Genomic DNA, 19,599 nt, shown 5'->3' with positions numbered 1-19,599 from the left:
TGGATTGCATCACGTAGTAATGAAGTACAACACTGAAACAGTCAATTAAACCTGGTTTCCATCAATATTTTAGAGGACAACGCAAGTTAGGTCTGGGATAGGTCTGGGATTTGCCCTCATCAGGCTCATACTGTCGCGTTTTTCACATACTTGTTGAACAGATCCTGGGTTTTTTCTGGTTTGGATCCCGTAGTAGTGTGGTACCACACTGAAACAGTCCATTAAACCTGGTTTCGCTCAATATTTTAGAGGATAACGCATGTTAGGTCTAGGTCAGGCCTGGTTTTTTCACTCATCAGACTCATACTTTCGCATTCTTCACATACTTGTTGAACGGATCCTGGGTTTTTTCTGGTTTGGATCAGGTAGTTATGTGGGTCCACACTGAAACAATCAACTAAACCTGGTCTTGATAAATATTTTAGCGGATAACGCATGTTAGGTCTGGGATAGGTCTGGGATTTGCCCTCATCAGACTCATACTTTCGCACACTTCACATACTCGTTGAACAGATCCTGGGTTATTTTCTGGTTTGGATCACATAGTAATGTGGTACCACACTGAAACAGTCGATTAAACCAGGTTTCGATCAATATTTTTGAGGATAACGCAAGTTAGGTCTGGGATAGGTCTGGGATTTGCCCTCATCAGACTCATACCTACGCACACTTCACACACTCGTTGAACAGATCCTGGGTTATTTTCTGGTTTGGATCACATAGTAATGTGGTTCCACACTGAAACAGTCGGTTAAACCTGGTTTCGATCAATATTTTAGAGGATAACGCAAGTTAGGTCTGGGATAGGTCTGGGCTTTGCCCTCATCGGACTCATACCTACGCACACTTCACATACTCGTTGAACAGATCCTGGGTTATTTTCTGGTTTGGATCACATAGTAATGTGGTACCAAACTGAAACAGTCGATTAAACCAGGTTTCGATCAATATTTTTGAGGATAACGCATGTTAGGTCTAGGTTAGGCCTGGGATTTTCACTCATCAGACTCATACATTCGCATTCCTCACATACTTGTTGAACGGATCCTGGGTTTTTTCTGGTTTGTATCACGTAGTAATGTGGTACCACACTGAAACAGTCCACTAAACCTGGTTTGGATCAATATTTTAGAGGATAACGCATGTTAGGTCTAGGTTAGCCCTGGGATTTTCACTCATCAGACTCATACTTTCGCATTCTTCTTATACTTGTTGAACTGATCCTGGGTTTTTTCTGGTTTGGATCACGTTGTAATGTGGTACCACACTGAAATAGTCGATTAAACCAGGTTTCGATCAATATTTTTGAGGATAACGCATGTTAGGTCTAGGTTAGGCCTGGGATTTTCACTCATCAGACTCATACTTTCGCATTCTTCACATACTTGATGAACGGATTCTGGGTTTTTTCTGGTTTGGATCACGTAGTAATGTGGTACCAAACTGAAACAGTCGATTAAACCAGGTTTCGATCAATATTTTAGAGGATAACGCATGTTAGGTCTAGGTTAGCCCTGGGATTTTCACTCATCTGACACATACTTTCGCATTCTTCTTATACTTGTTGAACTGATCCTGGGTTTTTTCTGGTTTGGATCACGTAGTAATGTGGTACCACACTGAAACAGTCGATTAAACCTGGTTTCAATCAATATTTTAGAGGATAACGCATGTTAGGTCTAGGTTAGGCCTGGGATTTTCACTCATCAGACTGATACATTCGCATTCCTCACATACTTGTTGAACGGATCCTGGGTTTTTTTCTGGTTTGGATCACGTAGTAATATGGTTCCACACTGAAACAGTCGGTTAAACCAGGTTTCGATCAATATTTTAGAGGATAACGCAAGTTAGGTCTGGGATAGGTCTGGGATTTGCCCTGATCAGACTCATACCTACGCACACTTAACATACTCGTTGAACAGATCCTGGGTTATTTTCTGGTTTGGATCACATAGTAATGTGGTACCAAACTGAAACAGTCGATTAAACCAGGTTTCGATTCATATTTTAGAGGATAACGCATGTTAGGTCTAGGTTAGCCCTGGGATTTTCACTCATCAGACTCATTCTTTCGCATATTTCTCATACTTGATGGCTAGATCCTGGGCTGTTTCTGGATTGTATGACGTAGTAATGTGGTACCACGCTGAAACAGCGAATTAAACCTGGTTTCGATCAATATTTTAGTGGATAACGCAAGTTAGGTCTAGGTTAGGCCTGGGATTTGCCCTCATCAGGGTCATACTTTCGCAGTTTTAACATACATGTTGACCTGATCGAGGGTTTTTTCTGCTTTGGATCACGTAGTAAAGTGGTACCACACTGAAACATTCAATTAAACCTGGTCTTGATAAATATTTTAGAGGGTAACGCATGTTAGGTTTGGGTTAGGTCTAGGATTTGCCCTCATCAGGCTCACAGTTTCGCGTTTTTCACATACTTGTCGAACAGATCCCGGGTTTTTTGTGGTTTGGATCACGTAGTAATGTGGTACCACACTGAAACAGTCGATTAAACCTGGTTTCGATCAATATTTCTGAGGATAACGCATGTTAGGTCTAGGTTAGGCCTGGAATTTTCACTCATCAGACTCATACTTTCGCATTCTTCACATACTTGTAGAACGGATCCTGGGTTTTTTCTGGTTTGGATCACGTAGTAATGTGGGGCCACACTGAAACAGTCAATTAAACCTGGCCTTGATAATTATTTTAGAGGATAACGCATGTTAGGTCTGGGTCAGGTCTAGAATTTGCCCTCATCATGCTCATACTTTCGCATCTTTCTCATACATCATGGCTAGATCCTGGGCTATTTCTGGATTGTATCACGTAGTAATGTGGTACCACGCTGAAACAGTCGATTAAACCTGGTTCCGATCAATATTTTAGAGGATAACGCAAGTTAAGTCTGGGATTGGTCTGGGATTTGACCTCATCAGACTCATACTTTCGCACCCTTCACATACTTGCTGTACGGATCCTGGGTTTTTTCGGGTTTGGATCACGTAGTAATGTGGGTCCACACTGAAACAATCAATTAAACCTGGTCTTGATAAATATTTTAGAGGATAACGCATGTTAGGTCTGGGATAGGTATGGGATTTGCCCTCATCAGACTCATACTTTCGCACACTTCACATACTCGTTGAACAGATCCTGGGTTATTTTCTGGTTTGGATCACATAGTAATGTGGTACCACACTGAAACAGTCGTTTAAACCAGGTTTCGATCAATATTTTTGAGGATAACGCATGTTAGGTCTGGGATAGGTATGGGATTTGCCCTCATCAGACTCATACTTTCGCACACTTCACATACTCGTTGAACAGATCCTGGGTTATTTTCTGGTTTGGATCACATAGTAATGTGGTACCACACTGAAACAGTCGTTTAAACCAGGTTTCGATCAATATTTTTGAGGATAACGCATGTTAGGTCTGGGATAGGTATGGGATTTGCCCTCATCAGACTCATACTTTCGCACACTTCACATACTCGTTGAACAGATCCTGGGTTATTTTCTGGTTTGGATCACATAGTAATGTGGTACCACACTGAAACAGTCGTTTAAACCAGGTTTCGATCAATATTTTTGAGGATAACGCATGTTAGGTCTAGGTTAGGCCTGGAATTTTCACTCATCAGACTCATACTTTCGCATTCTTCACATACTTGTCGAACAGATCCCGGGTTTTTTGTGGTTTGGATCACGTAGTAATGTGGTACCACACTGAAACAGTCGATTAAACCTGGTTTCGATCAATATTTCTGAGGATAACGCATGTTAGGTCTAGGTTAGGCCTGGAATTTTCACTCATCAGACTCATACTTTCGCATTCTTCACATACTTGTAGAACGGATCCTGGGATTTTTCTGGTAGGGATCACGTAGTAATGTGGTACCATACTGAAACATTCAGTTAAACCTGGTCTTGATAAATATTTTTGAGGATAACGCATGTTAGGTCTGGGTTGGGTCTAGGATTTGCCCTCATCAGGCTCATACTTTCGCATATTTCTTATACTTCATGGATAGATCCTGGGCTATTTTCTGGTTTGGATCACATAGTAATGTGATACCACAATGAAACAGTCGATTAAACCAGGTTTCGATCAATATTTTTGAGGATAACGCATGTTAGGTCTAGGTTAGGCCAGGGATTTTCACTCATCAGACTCATTCTTTCGCATACTTCACATACTTGTTGAACGGATCCTGGGTTTTTTCTGGTTTGGATCACGTAGTAATGTGGGACCACACTGAAACAGTCAATTAAACCTGGTCTTGATAAATATTTTAGAGGATAACGCATGTTAGGTCTGGGTTAGGTCTAGGATCTGCCCTCATCAGGCTCATACTTTCGCATATTTCTCATACTTCATGGCTAGATCCGGGGCTTTTTCTGGATTGCAACACGTAGTAATGAAGTACAACACTGAAACAGTCAATTAAACCTGGTTTCGATAAATATTTTAGAGAATAATTCATGTTAGGCCTAGGTTAGGCCTGGGATTTGCCCTCATCAGGGTCATACTTTCGCAGTTCTAACATACGTGTTGACCTGATCGAGGGTTTTTTCGGCTTTGGATCAAGTAGTAAAGTGGTACCACACTGAAACAGTACACTAAACCTGGTTTGGATCAATATTTTAGAGGATAATGCATGTTAGGTCTAGGTTAGCCCTGAGATTTTCACTCATCAGACTCATACTTTCGCATTCTTCAGATACTTGTTGAACGGATCCTGGGTTTTTTCTGGTATGGTTCACGTAGTAATGTGGTACCACACTGAAACAATCAATTAAACCAGGTCTTGATAAATATTTTAGATGATAACGGATGTTAGGTCTGGATTAGGTCTAGGATTTGCCCTCATCAGGCTCATACTTTCGCATATTTCTCATACTTCATGGCTAGATCCTGGGCTATTTCTGGATTGGATCACGTAGTAATGTGGTACCACACTGAAACAGTCGATTAAACCAGGTTTCGATCAATATTTTTGAGGATAACGCATGTTAGGTCTAGGTTAGGCCTGGGATTTGCCCACATCAGGGTCATACTTTCGCATTTTTCACATACTTGTTGATCAGATCCTGGGTTTTTTCTGATTTGGATCGGGCAGTAATGTGGTACCACACTGAAACAGCCCACTAAACCTGGTTTCGATCAATATTTTAGAGGATAACGAAAGTTATGTCTAGGTTACGCCTGGGATTTGCTCCCATCAAACTCGTGCTTTCGCATTTTTCACATACTTGTTGAACAGATCCTGGGTTTTTTCTGGTATGGATCACGTAGTAATGTGGTACCACACTGAAACATTCAGTTAAACCTGGTCTTGATAAATATTTTTGAGGATAACGCATGTTAGGTCTGGGTTAGGTCTAGGATTTGCCCTCATCAGGCTCATACTTTCGCATATTTCTTATACTTCATGGATAGATCCTGGGCTATTTTCTGGTTTGGATCACATAGTAGTGTGGTACCACACTGAAACAGTCGATTAAACCAGGTTTCGATCAATATTCTTGAGGATAACGCATGTTAGGTCTAGGTAAGGCCTGGGATTTTCACTCATCAGACTCATTCTTTCGCATTCTTCACATACCTGTTGAACGGATCCTGGGTTTTTTCTGGTTTGGATCACGTAGTAGGGGGTACCACACTGAAACAGTCCATTAAACCTGGTTTGGATCTATATTTTAGAGGATAACGCATGTTAGGTCTAGGTTAGGTCTCGGATTTGCCCTCATCAGGCTCATACTTTCGCATATTTCTCATACTTCATGGCTGGATCCTGGGCTATTTCTGGATTGGGTCACGTAGTAGTGTGGTATCACACTGAAACAGTAGATTAAACCTGGTTTCGATCAATATTTTTGAGGATAACGCATGTTAGGTCTAGGTTAGGCCGGGGATTTTCACTCATCAGACTCATACTTTCGCATTCTTCACATACTTGTTGAACGGATCCTGGGTTTTTACTGGTTTGGATCACGTAGTAATGTGGTACCACACTGAAACATTCAATTAAACCTGGTCTTGATAAATATTTTAGAGGATAACACATGTTAGGTCTGGGTTAGGTCTAGGATTTGCCCTCATCAGGCTCCTCCTTTCGCATATTTCTCATACTTCATGGCTGGATCCTGGGCTATTTCTGGATTGGATCACATAGTAATGTGGTACCACACTGAAACAGTCAATTAAACCTGGTTTTGATCAATATTTTAGAGAATAATTCATGTTAGGTCTAGGTTCGGTCAGGGATTTGCTCTCATAAGGGTCATACTGTCGCAGTTTTAACTTACTTGTTGAACGGATCCTGGGTTTTTTCTGGTTTGGTTCACGTAGTAATGTGGTACCACACTGAAACATTCAATTAAACCTGGTCTTGATAAATATTTGAGAGGATAACGCATGTTAGGTTTGGGTTAAGTCCTGGATTTGCCCTCATCAGTCTCATACTTTCGCATATTTCTCATACTTCATGGCTAGATCCTGGGCTGTTTCTGGATTGTATCACGTAGTAATCTGGTACCACGCTGAAACAGTCAATTAAACCTGGTTTCGATCAATATTTTGCAGGATAACGCAAGTTAGGTCTGGCATAGGTCTGGGATTCGCCCTCATCAGACTCATACTTTCGCATTTTCACATACTTGTTGAACTGATCCTGGGCTTTTTCTGGTTTGGATCACGTAGTAATGTGGGACCACACTGAAACAATCAATTAAACCTGGTCTTGATAAATATTTTAGAGGATAACGCATGTTAGGTCTGGGATAGGTCTGGGATTTGCCCTCATCAGACTCATACTTTCGCACACTTCACATACTCGTTGAACAGATCCTGGGTTATTTTCTGGTTTGGATCACGTAGTAGTGTGGTACCACACTGAAACAGTCAATTAAACCAGGTTTCGATCAATATTTTAGAGAATAATTCATGTTAGGTCTAGGTTAGGTCTGGGATTTGCTCCCATCAGGCTCATTCTTTCGCATATTTGTCATACTTGATGGCTAGATCCTGGGCTTTTTCTGGATTGAATCACGTAGTAATGAAGTACAACACTGAAACAGTCAATTAAACCTAGTTTCCATCAATATCTTAGAGGACAACGCAAGTTAGGTCTGGGATAGGTCTGGGATTTGCCCACATCAGGCTCATACTTTCGCGTTTTTCACATACTTGTTGAACAGATCCTGGCTTTTTTCTGGATTGGGTCACGTAGTAGTGTGGTACCACACTGAAACAGTAGATTAAACCTGGTTTCGATCAATATTTTTGAGGATATCGCATGTTAGGTCTAGGTTAGGCCGGGGATTTTCACTCATCAGACTCATACTTTCGCATTCTTCACATACTTGTTGAGCGGATCCTGGGTTTTTACCGGTTTGGATCACGTAGTAGTGTGGTACCACACTGAAACAATCAATTAAACCTGATCTTGATAAATATTTTACAGGATAACGCATGTTAGGTCTGGGTTAGGTCTAGGATTTGCCCTCATCAGGCTCATACTTTCGCATATTTCTCATACTTGACGGCTAGATCCTGGGCTTTTTCTGGATTGCATCAGGTAGTAATGAAGTACAACACTGAAACAGTCAATTAAACCTGGTTTCGATCAATATTTTAGAGAATAAGTCATGTTAGGTCTAGGTTAGGTCTGGGATTTGCTCTCATCAGGCTCATTCTTTCGCATATTTCTCATACTTGACGGCTAGATCCTGGGCTTTCTCTGGATTGCATCACGTAGTGATGAAGTACAACACTGAAACAATCAATTAAACCTGGTTTCCATCAATATTTTAGAGGACAGCGCATGTTAGGTCCAGGTTAGGCCTGGGATTTGCTCTCATCAGGGTCATACTTTCGCAGTTTTAACATACATGTTGACCTGATCGAGAGTTTTTTCTGCTTTGGATCACGTAGTAAAGTGGTACCACACTGAAACAGTCCATTTAACCTGGTTTGGATCAATATTTTAGAGGATAACGCATGTTAGGTCTAGGTTAGCCCTGGGATTTTCACACATCAGACTCATACTTTCGCATTCTTCACATATTTGTTGAACGGATCTTGGGTTTTTTCTGGTGTGGATCACGTAGTAATGTGGTACCACACTGAAACAATCAATTAAACCTGATCTTGATAAATATTTTGGAGGATAACGCATGTTAGGTCTGGGATAGGTCGGGGATTTGCCCTCATCGGCCTCATACTTTCGCACACTTCACATACTCCTTGAACAGATCCTGGTTTTTTTCTGGTTTGGATCACGTAGTAATGTGGAACCACACTGAAACAATCAATTAAACCTGGACTTGATAAATATTTTAGAGGTTAACGCATGTTAGGTCTGGGTAAGGTCTAGGATTTGCCCTCGTCAGGCTCATATTTTCGCATATTTCTCATACTTCATGGCTAGATCCTGGGCTATTTCTGGGTTAGATCACGTAGTAATGTGGTACCACTCTGAAACAGTCAATTAAACTTGGTTTCCATCAAGATCTTAAAGGACAACGCAAGTTAGGTCTGGGATAGGTCTTGGATTTGCCCTCATCAGGCTCATACTTTCACGTTTTTCACATACTTGTTGAACGGATCCTGGGTTTTTTCTGGTTTGGATCACGTAGTAGTATGGTACCACACTGAAACAGTCCATTGAACCTGGTTTGGATCAATATTTTAGAGGATAACGCAAATTAAGTCTGGGATTGGTCTGGGATTTGACCTCATCAGACTCACACTTTCGCACACTTCACATACTCGTTGAACAGATCCTGGGTATTTTCTGGTTTGGATCACGTAGTGATGTGGTACCACACTGAAACAGTCGATTAAACCTGGTTGCGATCAATATTTTAGAGGATAACGCATGTTAGGTCTAGGTTAGCCCTGGGATTTTCACTCATCACACTCATACTTTCGCATATTTCTCATACTTCATGGCTAGATCCTGGGCTGTTTCTGGATTGGATCACGTAGTAATGTGGTACCACACTGAAACAGTTAACTAAACCTGGTCTTGATAAATATTTTAGAGGATAACGCATGTTAGGTCTGGGTAAGGTCTAGGATTTGCCCTCGTCAGGCTCATACTTTCGCATATTTCTCATACTTCATGGCTAGATCCTGGGCTATTTCTGGATTGGATCACGTAGTAATGTGGTACCACACTGAAACAGTTAACTAAACCTGGTCTTGATAAATATTTTAGAGGATAACGCATGTTAGGTCTGGGTAAGGTCTAGGATTTGCCCTCGTCAGGCTCATACTTTCGCATATTTCTCATACTTCATGGCTAGATCCTGGGCTATTTCTGGATTAGATCACGTAGTAATGTGGTACCACACTGAAACAGTCAATTAAACTTGGTTTCCATCAATATCTTAAAGGACAACGCAAGTTAGGTCTGGGATAGGTCTTGGATTTGCCCTCATCAGGCTCATACTTTCACGTTTTTCACATACTTTTTGAACAGATCCGGGGTTTTTTCTGGTTTGGATCACGTAGTAGTATGGTACCACACTGAAACAGTCCATTGAACCTGGTTTGGATCAATATTTTAGAGGATAACGCATGTTAGGTCTAGGTTAGGTCTGGGATTTGCCCTCATCAGGCTCATACTTTCGCATATCTCTCATACTTCATGGCTAGATCCTGGGCTGTTTCTGGATTATATCACATAGTAATGTGGCACCACGCTGAAACAGTCGATTAAACCTGGTTTCGATCAATATTCTTGAGGATAACGCATGATAGGTCTTGGTTAGGTCTGGGATTTTCACTCATCAGACTCATACTTTCGCATTCTTCACATTCTTGTTGAACGGATCATGGGTTTTTTCTGGTTTGGATCACGTAGTAATGTGGGACCACACTGAAACAATCAATTAAACCTGGTCTTGATAAATATTTTAGAGGATAACGCATGTTAGGTCTGGGATAGGTCGGGGATTTGCCCTCATCAGCCTCATACTTTCGCACACTTCACATACTCGTTGAACAGATCCTGGGTTTTTTCTGGTTTCGATCACGTAGTAATGTGGAACCACACTGAAACAATCAATTAAACCTGGTCTTGATAAATATTTTAGAGGATAACGCATGTTAGGTCTGTGTAAGGTCAAGGATTTGCCCTCGTCAGGCTCATACTTTCGCATATTTCTCATACTTCATGGCTAGATCCTGGGCTATTTCTGGATTAGATCACAAAGTAATGTGGTACCACACTGAAACAGTCAATTAAACTTGGTTTCCATCAATATCTTAAAGGAAAACGCAAGTTAGGTCTGGGATAGGTCTTGGATTTGCCCTCATCAGGCTCATACTTTCGCGTTTTTCACATACTTTTTGAACAGATCCTGGGTATTTTCTGGTTTGGATCACGTAGTAGTATGGTACCACACTGAAACAGTCCATTGAACCTGGTTTGGATCAATATTTTAGAGGATAACGCATGTTAGGTCTAGGTTAGGTCTGGGATTTTCACTCATCAGACTCATACTTTCGCATTCTTCACATACTTGTTGAACGGATCCTGGGTTTTTTCTGGTTTGGATCACGTAGTAATGTGGTACCACACTGAAACAGTCGATTAAACCTGGTTTCGTTCAATATTTTAGAGGATAACGCAAGTTAAGTCTGGGATTGGTCTGGGATTTGACCTCATCAGACTCACACTTTCGCACACTTCACATACTCGTTGAACAGATCCTGGGTATTTTCTGGTTTGGATCACGTAGTGATGTGGTACCACACTGGAACAGTCGATTAAACCAGGTTTCGATCAATATTTTAGAGGATAACGCATGTTAGGTCTAGGTTAGGTCTGGGATTTTCACTCATCAGACTCATACTTTCGCATTCTTCACATACTTGTTGAACGGATCCTGGGTTTTTTCTGGTTTGGATCACGTAGTAATGTGGTACCACACTGAAACAGTCGATTAAACCTGGTTTCGTTCAATATTTTAGAGGATAACGCAAGTTAAGTCTGGGATTGGTCTGGGATTTGACCTCATCAGACTCACACTTTCGCACACTTCACATACTCGTTGAACAGATCCTGGGTATTTTCTGGTTTGGATCACGTAGTGATGTGGTACCACACTGGAACAGTCGATTAAACCAGGTTTCGTTCAATATTTTAGAGGATAACGCAAGTTAGGTCTGGGATAGGTCTGGGATTTGACCCCATCAGACTCATACTTTCGCATTCTTCACATACTTGTTGAACGGATCCTGGGTTTTTTCTGGTTTGGATCACGTAGTAATGTGGGACCACACTGAAACAGTCAATCAAACCTGGTTTCGATCAATATTTTAGAGAATAATTCATGTTAGGTCTAGGTTAGGTCTGGGATTTGCTCTCATCAGGCTCATTCTTTCGCATATTTCTCATACTTGATGGCTAGATCCTGGGCTTTTTCTGGATTGCATCACGTAGTAATGAAGTACAACACTGAAACAGTCAATTAAACCTAGTTTCCATCAATATCTTAGAGTATAACGCATGTTAGATCTAGGTTAGCCCTGGGATTTTCACGCATCAGACTCATACTTTCGCATTCTTCACATACTTGTTGGACTGATCCTGGGTTTTTTCTGGTTTGTATCACGTAGTAGTGTGGTACCACACTGAAAGAGTCCATTAAACCTGGTTTGGATCAATAATTTAGAGTATAACGCATGTTAGATCTAGGTTAGCCCTGGGATTTTCACGCATCAGACTCATACTTTCGCATTCTTCACATACTTGTTGGACTGATCCTGGGTTTTTTCTGGTTTGGATCACGTAGTAATGTGGTACCACACTGAAACAGTCGATTAAACCTTGTTTCAATCAATATTTTAGAGGATAACGCATGTTAGATCTAGGTTAGCCCTGGGATTTTCACGCATCAGACTCATACTTTCGCATTCTTCACATACTTGTTGAACAGATCCTGGGTTTTTTCTGGTTTGGATCACTTAGTAATGTGGGACCACACTGAAACAATCAATTAAACCTGGTTTCGATCAATATTTTTGAGGATAACGCATGTTAGGTCTTGGTTAGGTTTGGGATTTTCACTCATCAGACTCATACTTTCGCATTCTTCACATACTTGTTGAACGGATCATGGGTTTTTTCTGGTTTGGATCACGTAGTAATGTGGGACCACACTGAAACAATCAATTAAACCTGGTCTTGATAAATATTTTAGAGGATAACGCATGTTAGGCCTGGGATAGGTCTAGGATTTGCCCTCATCAGGCTCATACTTTCGCATATTTCTCATACTTCATGGCTAGATCCCGGGCTATTTCTGGATTGGATCACGTAGTAATGTGGTACCACACTGAAACAGTCAACTAAACCTGGTCTTGATAAATATTTTAGAGGATAACGCATGTTAGGTCTGGGTAAGGTCTAGGATTTGCCCTCGTCAGCCTCATACTTTCGCATATTTCTCATACTTCATGGCTAGTTCCTGGGCTATTTCTGGATTAGATCACGAAGTAATGTGGTACCACACTGAAACAGTCAATTAAACTTGGTTTCCATCAATATCTTAAAGGAAAACGCAAGTTAGGTCTGGGATAGGTCTTGGATTTGCCCTCATCAGGCTCATACTTTCGCGTTTTTCACATACTTTTTGAACAGATCCTGGGTTTTTTCTGGTTTGGATCACGTAGTAGTATGGTACCACACTGAAACAGTCCATTGAACCTGGTTTGGATCAATATTTTAGAGGATAACACATGTTAGGTCTAGGTTAGGTCTGGGATTTTCACTCATCAGACTCACACTTTCGCACACTTCACATACTCGTTGAACAGATCCTGGGTATTTTCTGGTTTGGATCACGTAGTGATGTGGTACCACACTGAAACAGTCGATTAAACCAGGTTTCGATCAATATTTTTGAGGATAACGCATGTTAGGTCTAGGTTAGGCCTGGGATTTTCACTCGTCAGGCTCATTCTTTAGCATATTTCTCATACATGTTGAACAGATCCTGGGTTTTTTCTGGATTGGATCACGTAGTAACGTGGGACCACACTGAAACAGTCAATTAAACCTAGTTTCGATCAATATTTTAGAGGATAACGCATTTTAGGTCTAGGTTAGGTCTGGGACTTGCTCTCATCAGGCTCATTCTTTCGCATATTTCTCATACTTGATGGCTAGATCCTGGGCTTTTTCTGGATTGCATCACGTAGTAATGTAGTACCACACTGAAACGGTCAATGAAACCTGGTTTTCATCAATATTTTACAGGACAACGCAAGTTAGGTGTAGGTAAGGCCTGAGATTTTCACTGATCAGACTCATACTTTCGCATTCTACACATACTTGTTGAACGGATCCTGGGGTTTTTCTGGTTTGGATCACGTAGTAATGTGGGACCACACTGAAACAGTCAATTAAACCTAGTTTCGATCAATATTTTAGAGAATAATTCATGTTAGGTCTAGGTTAGGTCTGGGATTTGCTCTCATCAGGCTCATACTTTCGCACACTTCACATACTCGTTTGACAGATCCTGGGTTATTTTCTGGTTTGGATCACGTAGTAACGTGGGACCACACTGAAACAGTCAACTAAACCTGGTCTTGATAAATATTTTAGAGGATAACGCATGTTAGGTCTGGGTAAGGTCTAGGATTTGCCCTCGTCAGCCTCATTCTTTCGCATATTTCTCATACTTGATGGCTAGATGCTGGGCTCTTTCTGGATTGCATCACGTAGTAATGAAGTACAACACTGAAACAGTCAATTAAACCTGGTTTCCATCATTATCTTAGAGGACAACGCAAGTTAGGTCTGGGATAGGTCTGGGATTTGCCCTCATCAGGCTCATACTTTCCGCGTTTTTCACATACTTGTTGAACAGATCCTGGGTTTTTTCTGGTTTGGATCACGTAGTAGTGTGGGACCACACTGAAACAATCAATTAAACCTGATCTTGATAAATATTTTAGAGGATAACGCATGTTAGGTCTGGGATAGTTCTGGGATTTGCCCTCATCAGACTCATACTTTCGCACAGTTCAGATACTCGTTGAACAGATCCTGGGTTATTTTCTGGTTTGGATCACATAGTAATGTGGTACCACACTGAAACAGTCGATTAAACCTGGTTGCGATCAATATTTTAGAGGATAACGCATGTTAGGTCTAGGTTAGCCCTGGGATTTTCACTCATCAGACTCATACTTTCGCATATTTCTCATACTTCATGGCTAGATCCTGGGCTGTTTCTGGATTGTATCACGTAGTAATGTGGTACCACACTGAAACAGTCAATTAAACCTGGTTTCCATCAATATTTTAGAGGAAAACGCATGTTAGGTCTAGGTTAGGCCTGGGATTTGCCCTCATCAGGGTCATACTTCCGCAGTTTTAACATACATGTTGACCTGATCGAGGGTTTTTTCTGCTTTGGATCACGTAGTGAAGTGGTACCGCACTGAAGCAGACCATTAAACCTGGTTTGGATCAATATTTTAGAGGATAACGCATGTTAGGTTTGGGTTAGGTCTAGGATTTGCACTCATCAGGCTCATACTTTCGCATATTTCTCATACTTCATGGCTAGATCCTGGGCTGTTTCAGGATTGTATCACGTAGTAATGTGGTACCACGCTGAAACAGTCAATTAAAACTGGTTTCGATCAATATTTTAGAGGATAACGCAAGTTTGGTCTGGGATTTGCCCTCATCAGGCTCATACTTTCGCGGTTTTCACATACTTGTTGAACTGGTCCTCGGTTTTTTCTGGTTTGGATCACGTAGCAATGTGGTACCACACTGAAACAATCAATTAAACCTGATCTTGATAGACATTTTAGAGGATAACGCATGTTAGGATTGGGTTAGGTCTAGGATTTGCCCTCATCAGGCTCATACTTTCGCATATTTCTCATACTTCATGGCTAGATCCTGGGCTGTTTCTGGATTGTATCACGTAGTAATGTGGTACCACGCTGAAACAGTCAATTAAAACTGGTTTCGATCAATATTTTAGAGGATAACGTAAGTTAGGTCTGGGATAGGTCTGGGATTCGCCCTCATCAGGCTCATACTTTCGCGTTTTTCACATACTTGTTGAACAGATCCTGGGTTTTTTCTGGTTTGGATCACGTAGTAATGTGGGACCACACTGAAACAGTCCATTAAACCTGGTTTGGATCAATATTTTAGAGGATAACGCAAGTTTGGTCTAGGTTAGGTCTGGGATTTTCACTCATAAGACTCATACTTTCGCATTCTTCACATACTTGTTGAACAGATCCTGGGTTTTTTATGGTTTGGTTCACGTAGTAATGTGGTACCACACTGAAACATTCAATTAAATCTAGTCTTGATAAATATTTTAGAGGATAACGCATGTTAGGTCTGGTTTAGGACTAGGATTTGCCCCCATCAGGCTCATACTTTCGCATATTTCTCATACTTCATGGCTGGATCCTGGGCTATTTCTGGTTTGGATCACGTAGTAATGTGGTACCACACTGAAACAGTCAATTAAACCTGGTTTTGATCAATATTTTAGAGAATAATTCATGTCAGGTCTAGGTTAGGTCTGGGATTTGCTCTCATCAGGCTCATTCTTTCGCATATTTCTCACACTTGATGGCTAGATCCCGGGCTTTTTCCGGTTTGCATCACGTAGTAATGTGGTACCACACTTAAACAGTCCATTAAACCTTGTTTGGATCAATATTTTAGAGGATAACGCATGTTAGGTCTGGGATAGGTCTGGGATTTGCCCTCATCAGACTCATACTTTCGCACACTTCACATACTCGTTGAACAGATCCTGGGTTATTTTCTGGTTTGGATCACATAGTAATGTGGTACCACACTGAAACAGTCGATTAAACCAGGTTGCGATCAATATTTTTGAGGATAACGCATGTTAGGTGTAGGTTTGGCCTGGGATTTTCACTCATCAGACTCATACTTTCGCATTCTTCACATACTTGTTGAACGGATCCTTGGTTTTTTCTGGTTTGGATTACGTACTAATGTGGGACCACACTGAAACAATCAAATAAACCTGGCCTTGATAAATATTTTAGAGGATAACGCATGTTAGGTCTGCGTTAGGTCTAGGATTTGCCCTCGTCAGGCTCATACTTTCGCATATTTCTCATACTTCATGGCTAGATCCTGGGTTATTTCTGGATTGGATCACGTAGTAATGTGGTACCACACTGAAACAGTCGATTAAACCAGGTTTCGATCAATATTTTTGAGGATAACGCAAGTTAGGTTTGGGATAGGTCTGGGATTTGCCCTCATCAGGCTCATTCTTTCGCATATTTCTCATACTTGATGGCTAGATCCTGGGCTTTTTCTGGATTGCATCACGTAGTAATGAAGTACAACACTGAAACAGTCAATTAAACCTGGTTTCCATCAATATTTTAGAGGACAACGCATGTTAGGTCTAGGTAAGGCCTGGGATTTGCCCTCATCAGGGTCATACTTTCGCAGTTTTAACATACATGTTGACCTGATCGAGGGTTCTTAATGCTTTGGATCACGTAGTAAAGTGGTACCACCCTGGAACAGTCCATTAAACCTGGTTTGGATCAATATTTTAGAGGATAACGCATGTTAGGTTTGGGTTAGGTCTAGGATTTGCCCTCATCAGGCTCATACATTCGCATATTTCTCATACTTCATGGCTAGATCCTGGGCTGTTTCTGGATTGTGTCACGTAGTAATGTGGTACCACGCTGAAACAGTCAATTAAACCTGGTTTCGATCAATATTTTAGAGGATAACGAAAGTTAGGTCTGGGATAGGTCTGGGATTCGCCCTCATCAGGCTCATACTTTCGCGTTTTTCACATACTTGTTGAACTGATCCTGGGTTTTTACTGGTTTGGATCACGTTGTAATGCCGTACCACACTGAAACATTCAATTAAACCTGGTTTTGATCAATATTTTAGAGAATAATTCATGTTAGATCTAGGTTAGGTCTGGTATTTGCTCTCATCAGGCTCATTCTTTCGCATATTTCTCATACTTGATGGCTAGATCCTGGGCTTTTTCTGGATTGCATCACGTAGTAATGAAGTACAACACTGAAACAGTCAATTCAACCTGGTATCGATCAATATTTCAGAGGACAACGCATGTTAGGTCTAGGTTAGGCCTGGGATTTGCCCTCATCAGGGTCATACTTTCGCAGTTTTAACATACATGTTCACGTGATCGAGTGTTTTTTCTGCTTTGGATCACGTAGTATAGTGGTACCACACTGAAACAGTCCATTAAACCTGGTTTGGATCAATATTTTGCAGGATAACGCATGTTAGGTCTAGGTTAGGTCTGGGATTTTCAGTCATCAGACTCATACTTTCGCATTCTTCACATACTTGTTGAACGGATCCTGGGTTTTTTCTGGTTTGGTTCACGTAGTAATGTGGTACCACACTGGAACATTCAATTAAACCTGGTCTTGATAAATATTTTAGAGGATAACGCATGTTAGGTTTGGGTTAGGTCTAGGATTTGCCCTCATCAGGCTCATACTTTCGCATATTTCTCATACTTCATGGCTAGATCCTGGGCTGTTTCTGGATTGTACCACGTAGTAATGTGGTACCACGCTGAAACAGTCAATTAAACCTGGTTTCGTTCAATATTTTAGAGGATAACGCAAGTTAGGTCTGGGATAGGCCTGGGATTTGCCCTCATGAGGCTCATTCTTTCGCATATTTCTCATACTTGTTGGCTAGATCCTGGGCTTTTTCTGGATTGCATCACGTAGTAATGAAGTACAACACTGAAACGGTCAATTAAACCTGGTTTCCATCAATATTTTAGAGGACAACGCATGTTAGGTCTAGGTAAGGCCTGGGATTTGCCCTCATCAGGGTCATACTTTCGCAGTTTTAACATACATGTTGACCTGATCGAGTGTTCTTAATGCTTTGGATCACGTAGTAAAGTGGTACCACACTGGAACAGTCCATTAAACCTGGTTTCGATCAATATTTTAGAGGATAACGCATGTCAGGTCTGGGATAGGTCTGGGATTTGACCTCATCAGGGTCATACTTTCGCAGTTTTAACATGCATGTTGACCTCATCGAGGGTTTTTTCTGCTTTGGATCACGTAGTAAAGTTGTACCACAACTAAAACAGTCAATTAAACCAGGTTTCGATCATTATTTTAGAGGATAACGCAAGTTAGGTCTGGGATAGGTCTGGGATTAGCCCTCATCAGACTCATACTTTCGCATTCTTCACATACTTGTTGAACGGATCCTGGGTTTTTTCCGGTTTGGGTCAAGTAGTAATGTGGTACCACACTGGAACATTCAATTAAACCTGGTCTTGATAAATATTTTAGAGGATAACGCATGTTAGGTTTGGGTTAGGTCTAGGATTTGCCCTCATCAGGCTCATACTTTCGCATATTTCTCATACTTCATGGCTAGATCCTGGGCTGTTTCTGGATTGTACCACGTAGTAATGTGGTACCACGCTGAAACAGTCAATTAAACCTGGTTTCGTTCAATATTTTAGAGGATAACGCAAGTTAGGTCTGGGATAGGTCTGGGATTAGCCCTCATCAGACTCATACTTTCGCATTCTTCACATACTTGTTGACCTGATCGAGTGTTTTTTCTGCTTTGGATCTCGTAGTAAAGTGGTACCACACTGAAACAGTCCATTAAACCTGGTTTGGATCAATATTTTAGAGAATAACGCATGTTAGGTCTAGGTTAGGTCTGGGATTTTCACTCATCAGACTCATACTTTCGCATTCTTCACATACTTGTTGAACGGATCCTGGGTTTTTACTGGTTTGGATCACGTAGTAATGTGGTACCACACTGAAACAGTCAATTAAACCTGGATTCGATCAATACTTTGGAGAGTAATTCATGTTAGGTCTAGGTTAGGTCTGGGATTTGCTCTCATCTGGCTCATTCTTTCGCATATTTCACATACTTGATGTCTAGATCCTGGGCTTTTTCTGGATTGCATCACGTAGTAATGAAGTACAACACTGAAACAGTCAATTAAACCTGGTTTCCATCAATATTTTACAGGACAACGCATGTTAGGTCTAGGTTAGGCCTGGGATTTGCCCTCATCAGGGTCATACTTTCGCAGTTTTAACATACATGTTGACCTGATCGAGGGTTTTTTCCGCTTTGGATCACGTAGTAAAGTGGTACCACACTGAAGCAGTCCATTAAACCCGGTTTGGATCAATATTTTAGAGGATAACGTATGTTAGGTTTGGGTTAGGTCTAGGATTTGCCCTCATCAGGCTCATACCTTCGCATATTTCTCATACTTCATGGCTAGATCCTGGGCTTTTTTTGAATTGCATCACGTAGTAATGAAGTACAACACTGAAACAGTCAATTAAACCTGGTTTCCATCAATATTTTAGAGGACAACGCATGTTAGGTCTAGCTTCGGCCTGGGATTTGCCCTCATCAGGGTCATACTTTCGCAGTTTTAACATACACGTTGACCTGATCGAGGGTTTTTTCTGCTATGGATCAGGTAGTAAAGTGGTACCACACTGAAACAGTCCACTAAACCTGGTTTGG

Source organism: Colletes latitarsis, unplaced genomic scaffold, assembly GCF_051014445.1.
Source record: "Colletes latitarsis isolate SP2378_abdomen unplaced genomic scaffold, iyColLati1 scaffold0002, whole genome shotgun sequence".
In the NCBI taxonomy this organism is placed as follows: domain Eukaryota; kingdom Metazoa; phylum Arthropoda; class Insecta; order Hymenoptera; family Colletidae; genus Colletes; species Colletes latitarsis.
The sequence above is the reverse complement of the archived record's forward strand: the minus strand, read 5'-3'. Positions refer to the sequence as shown.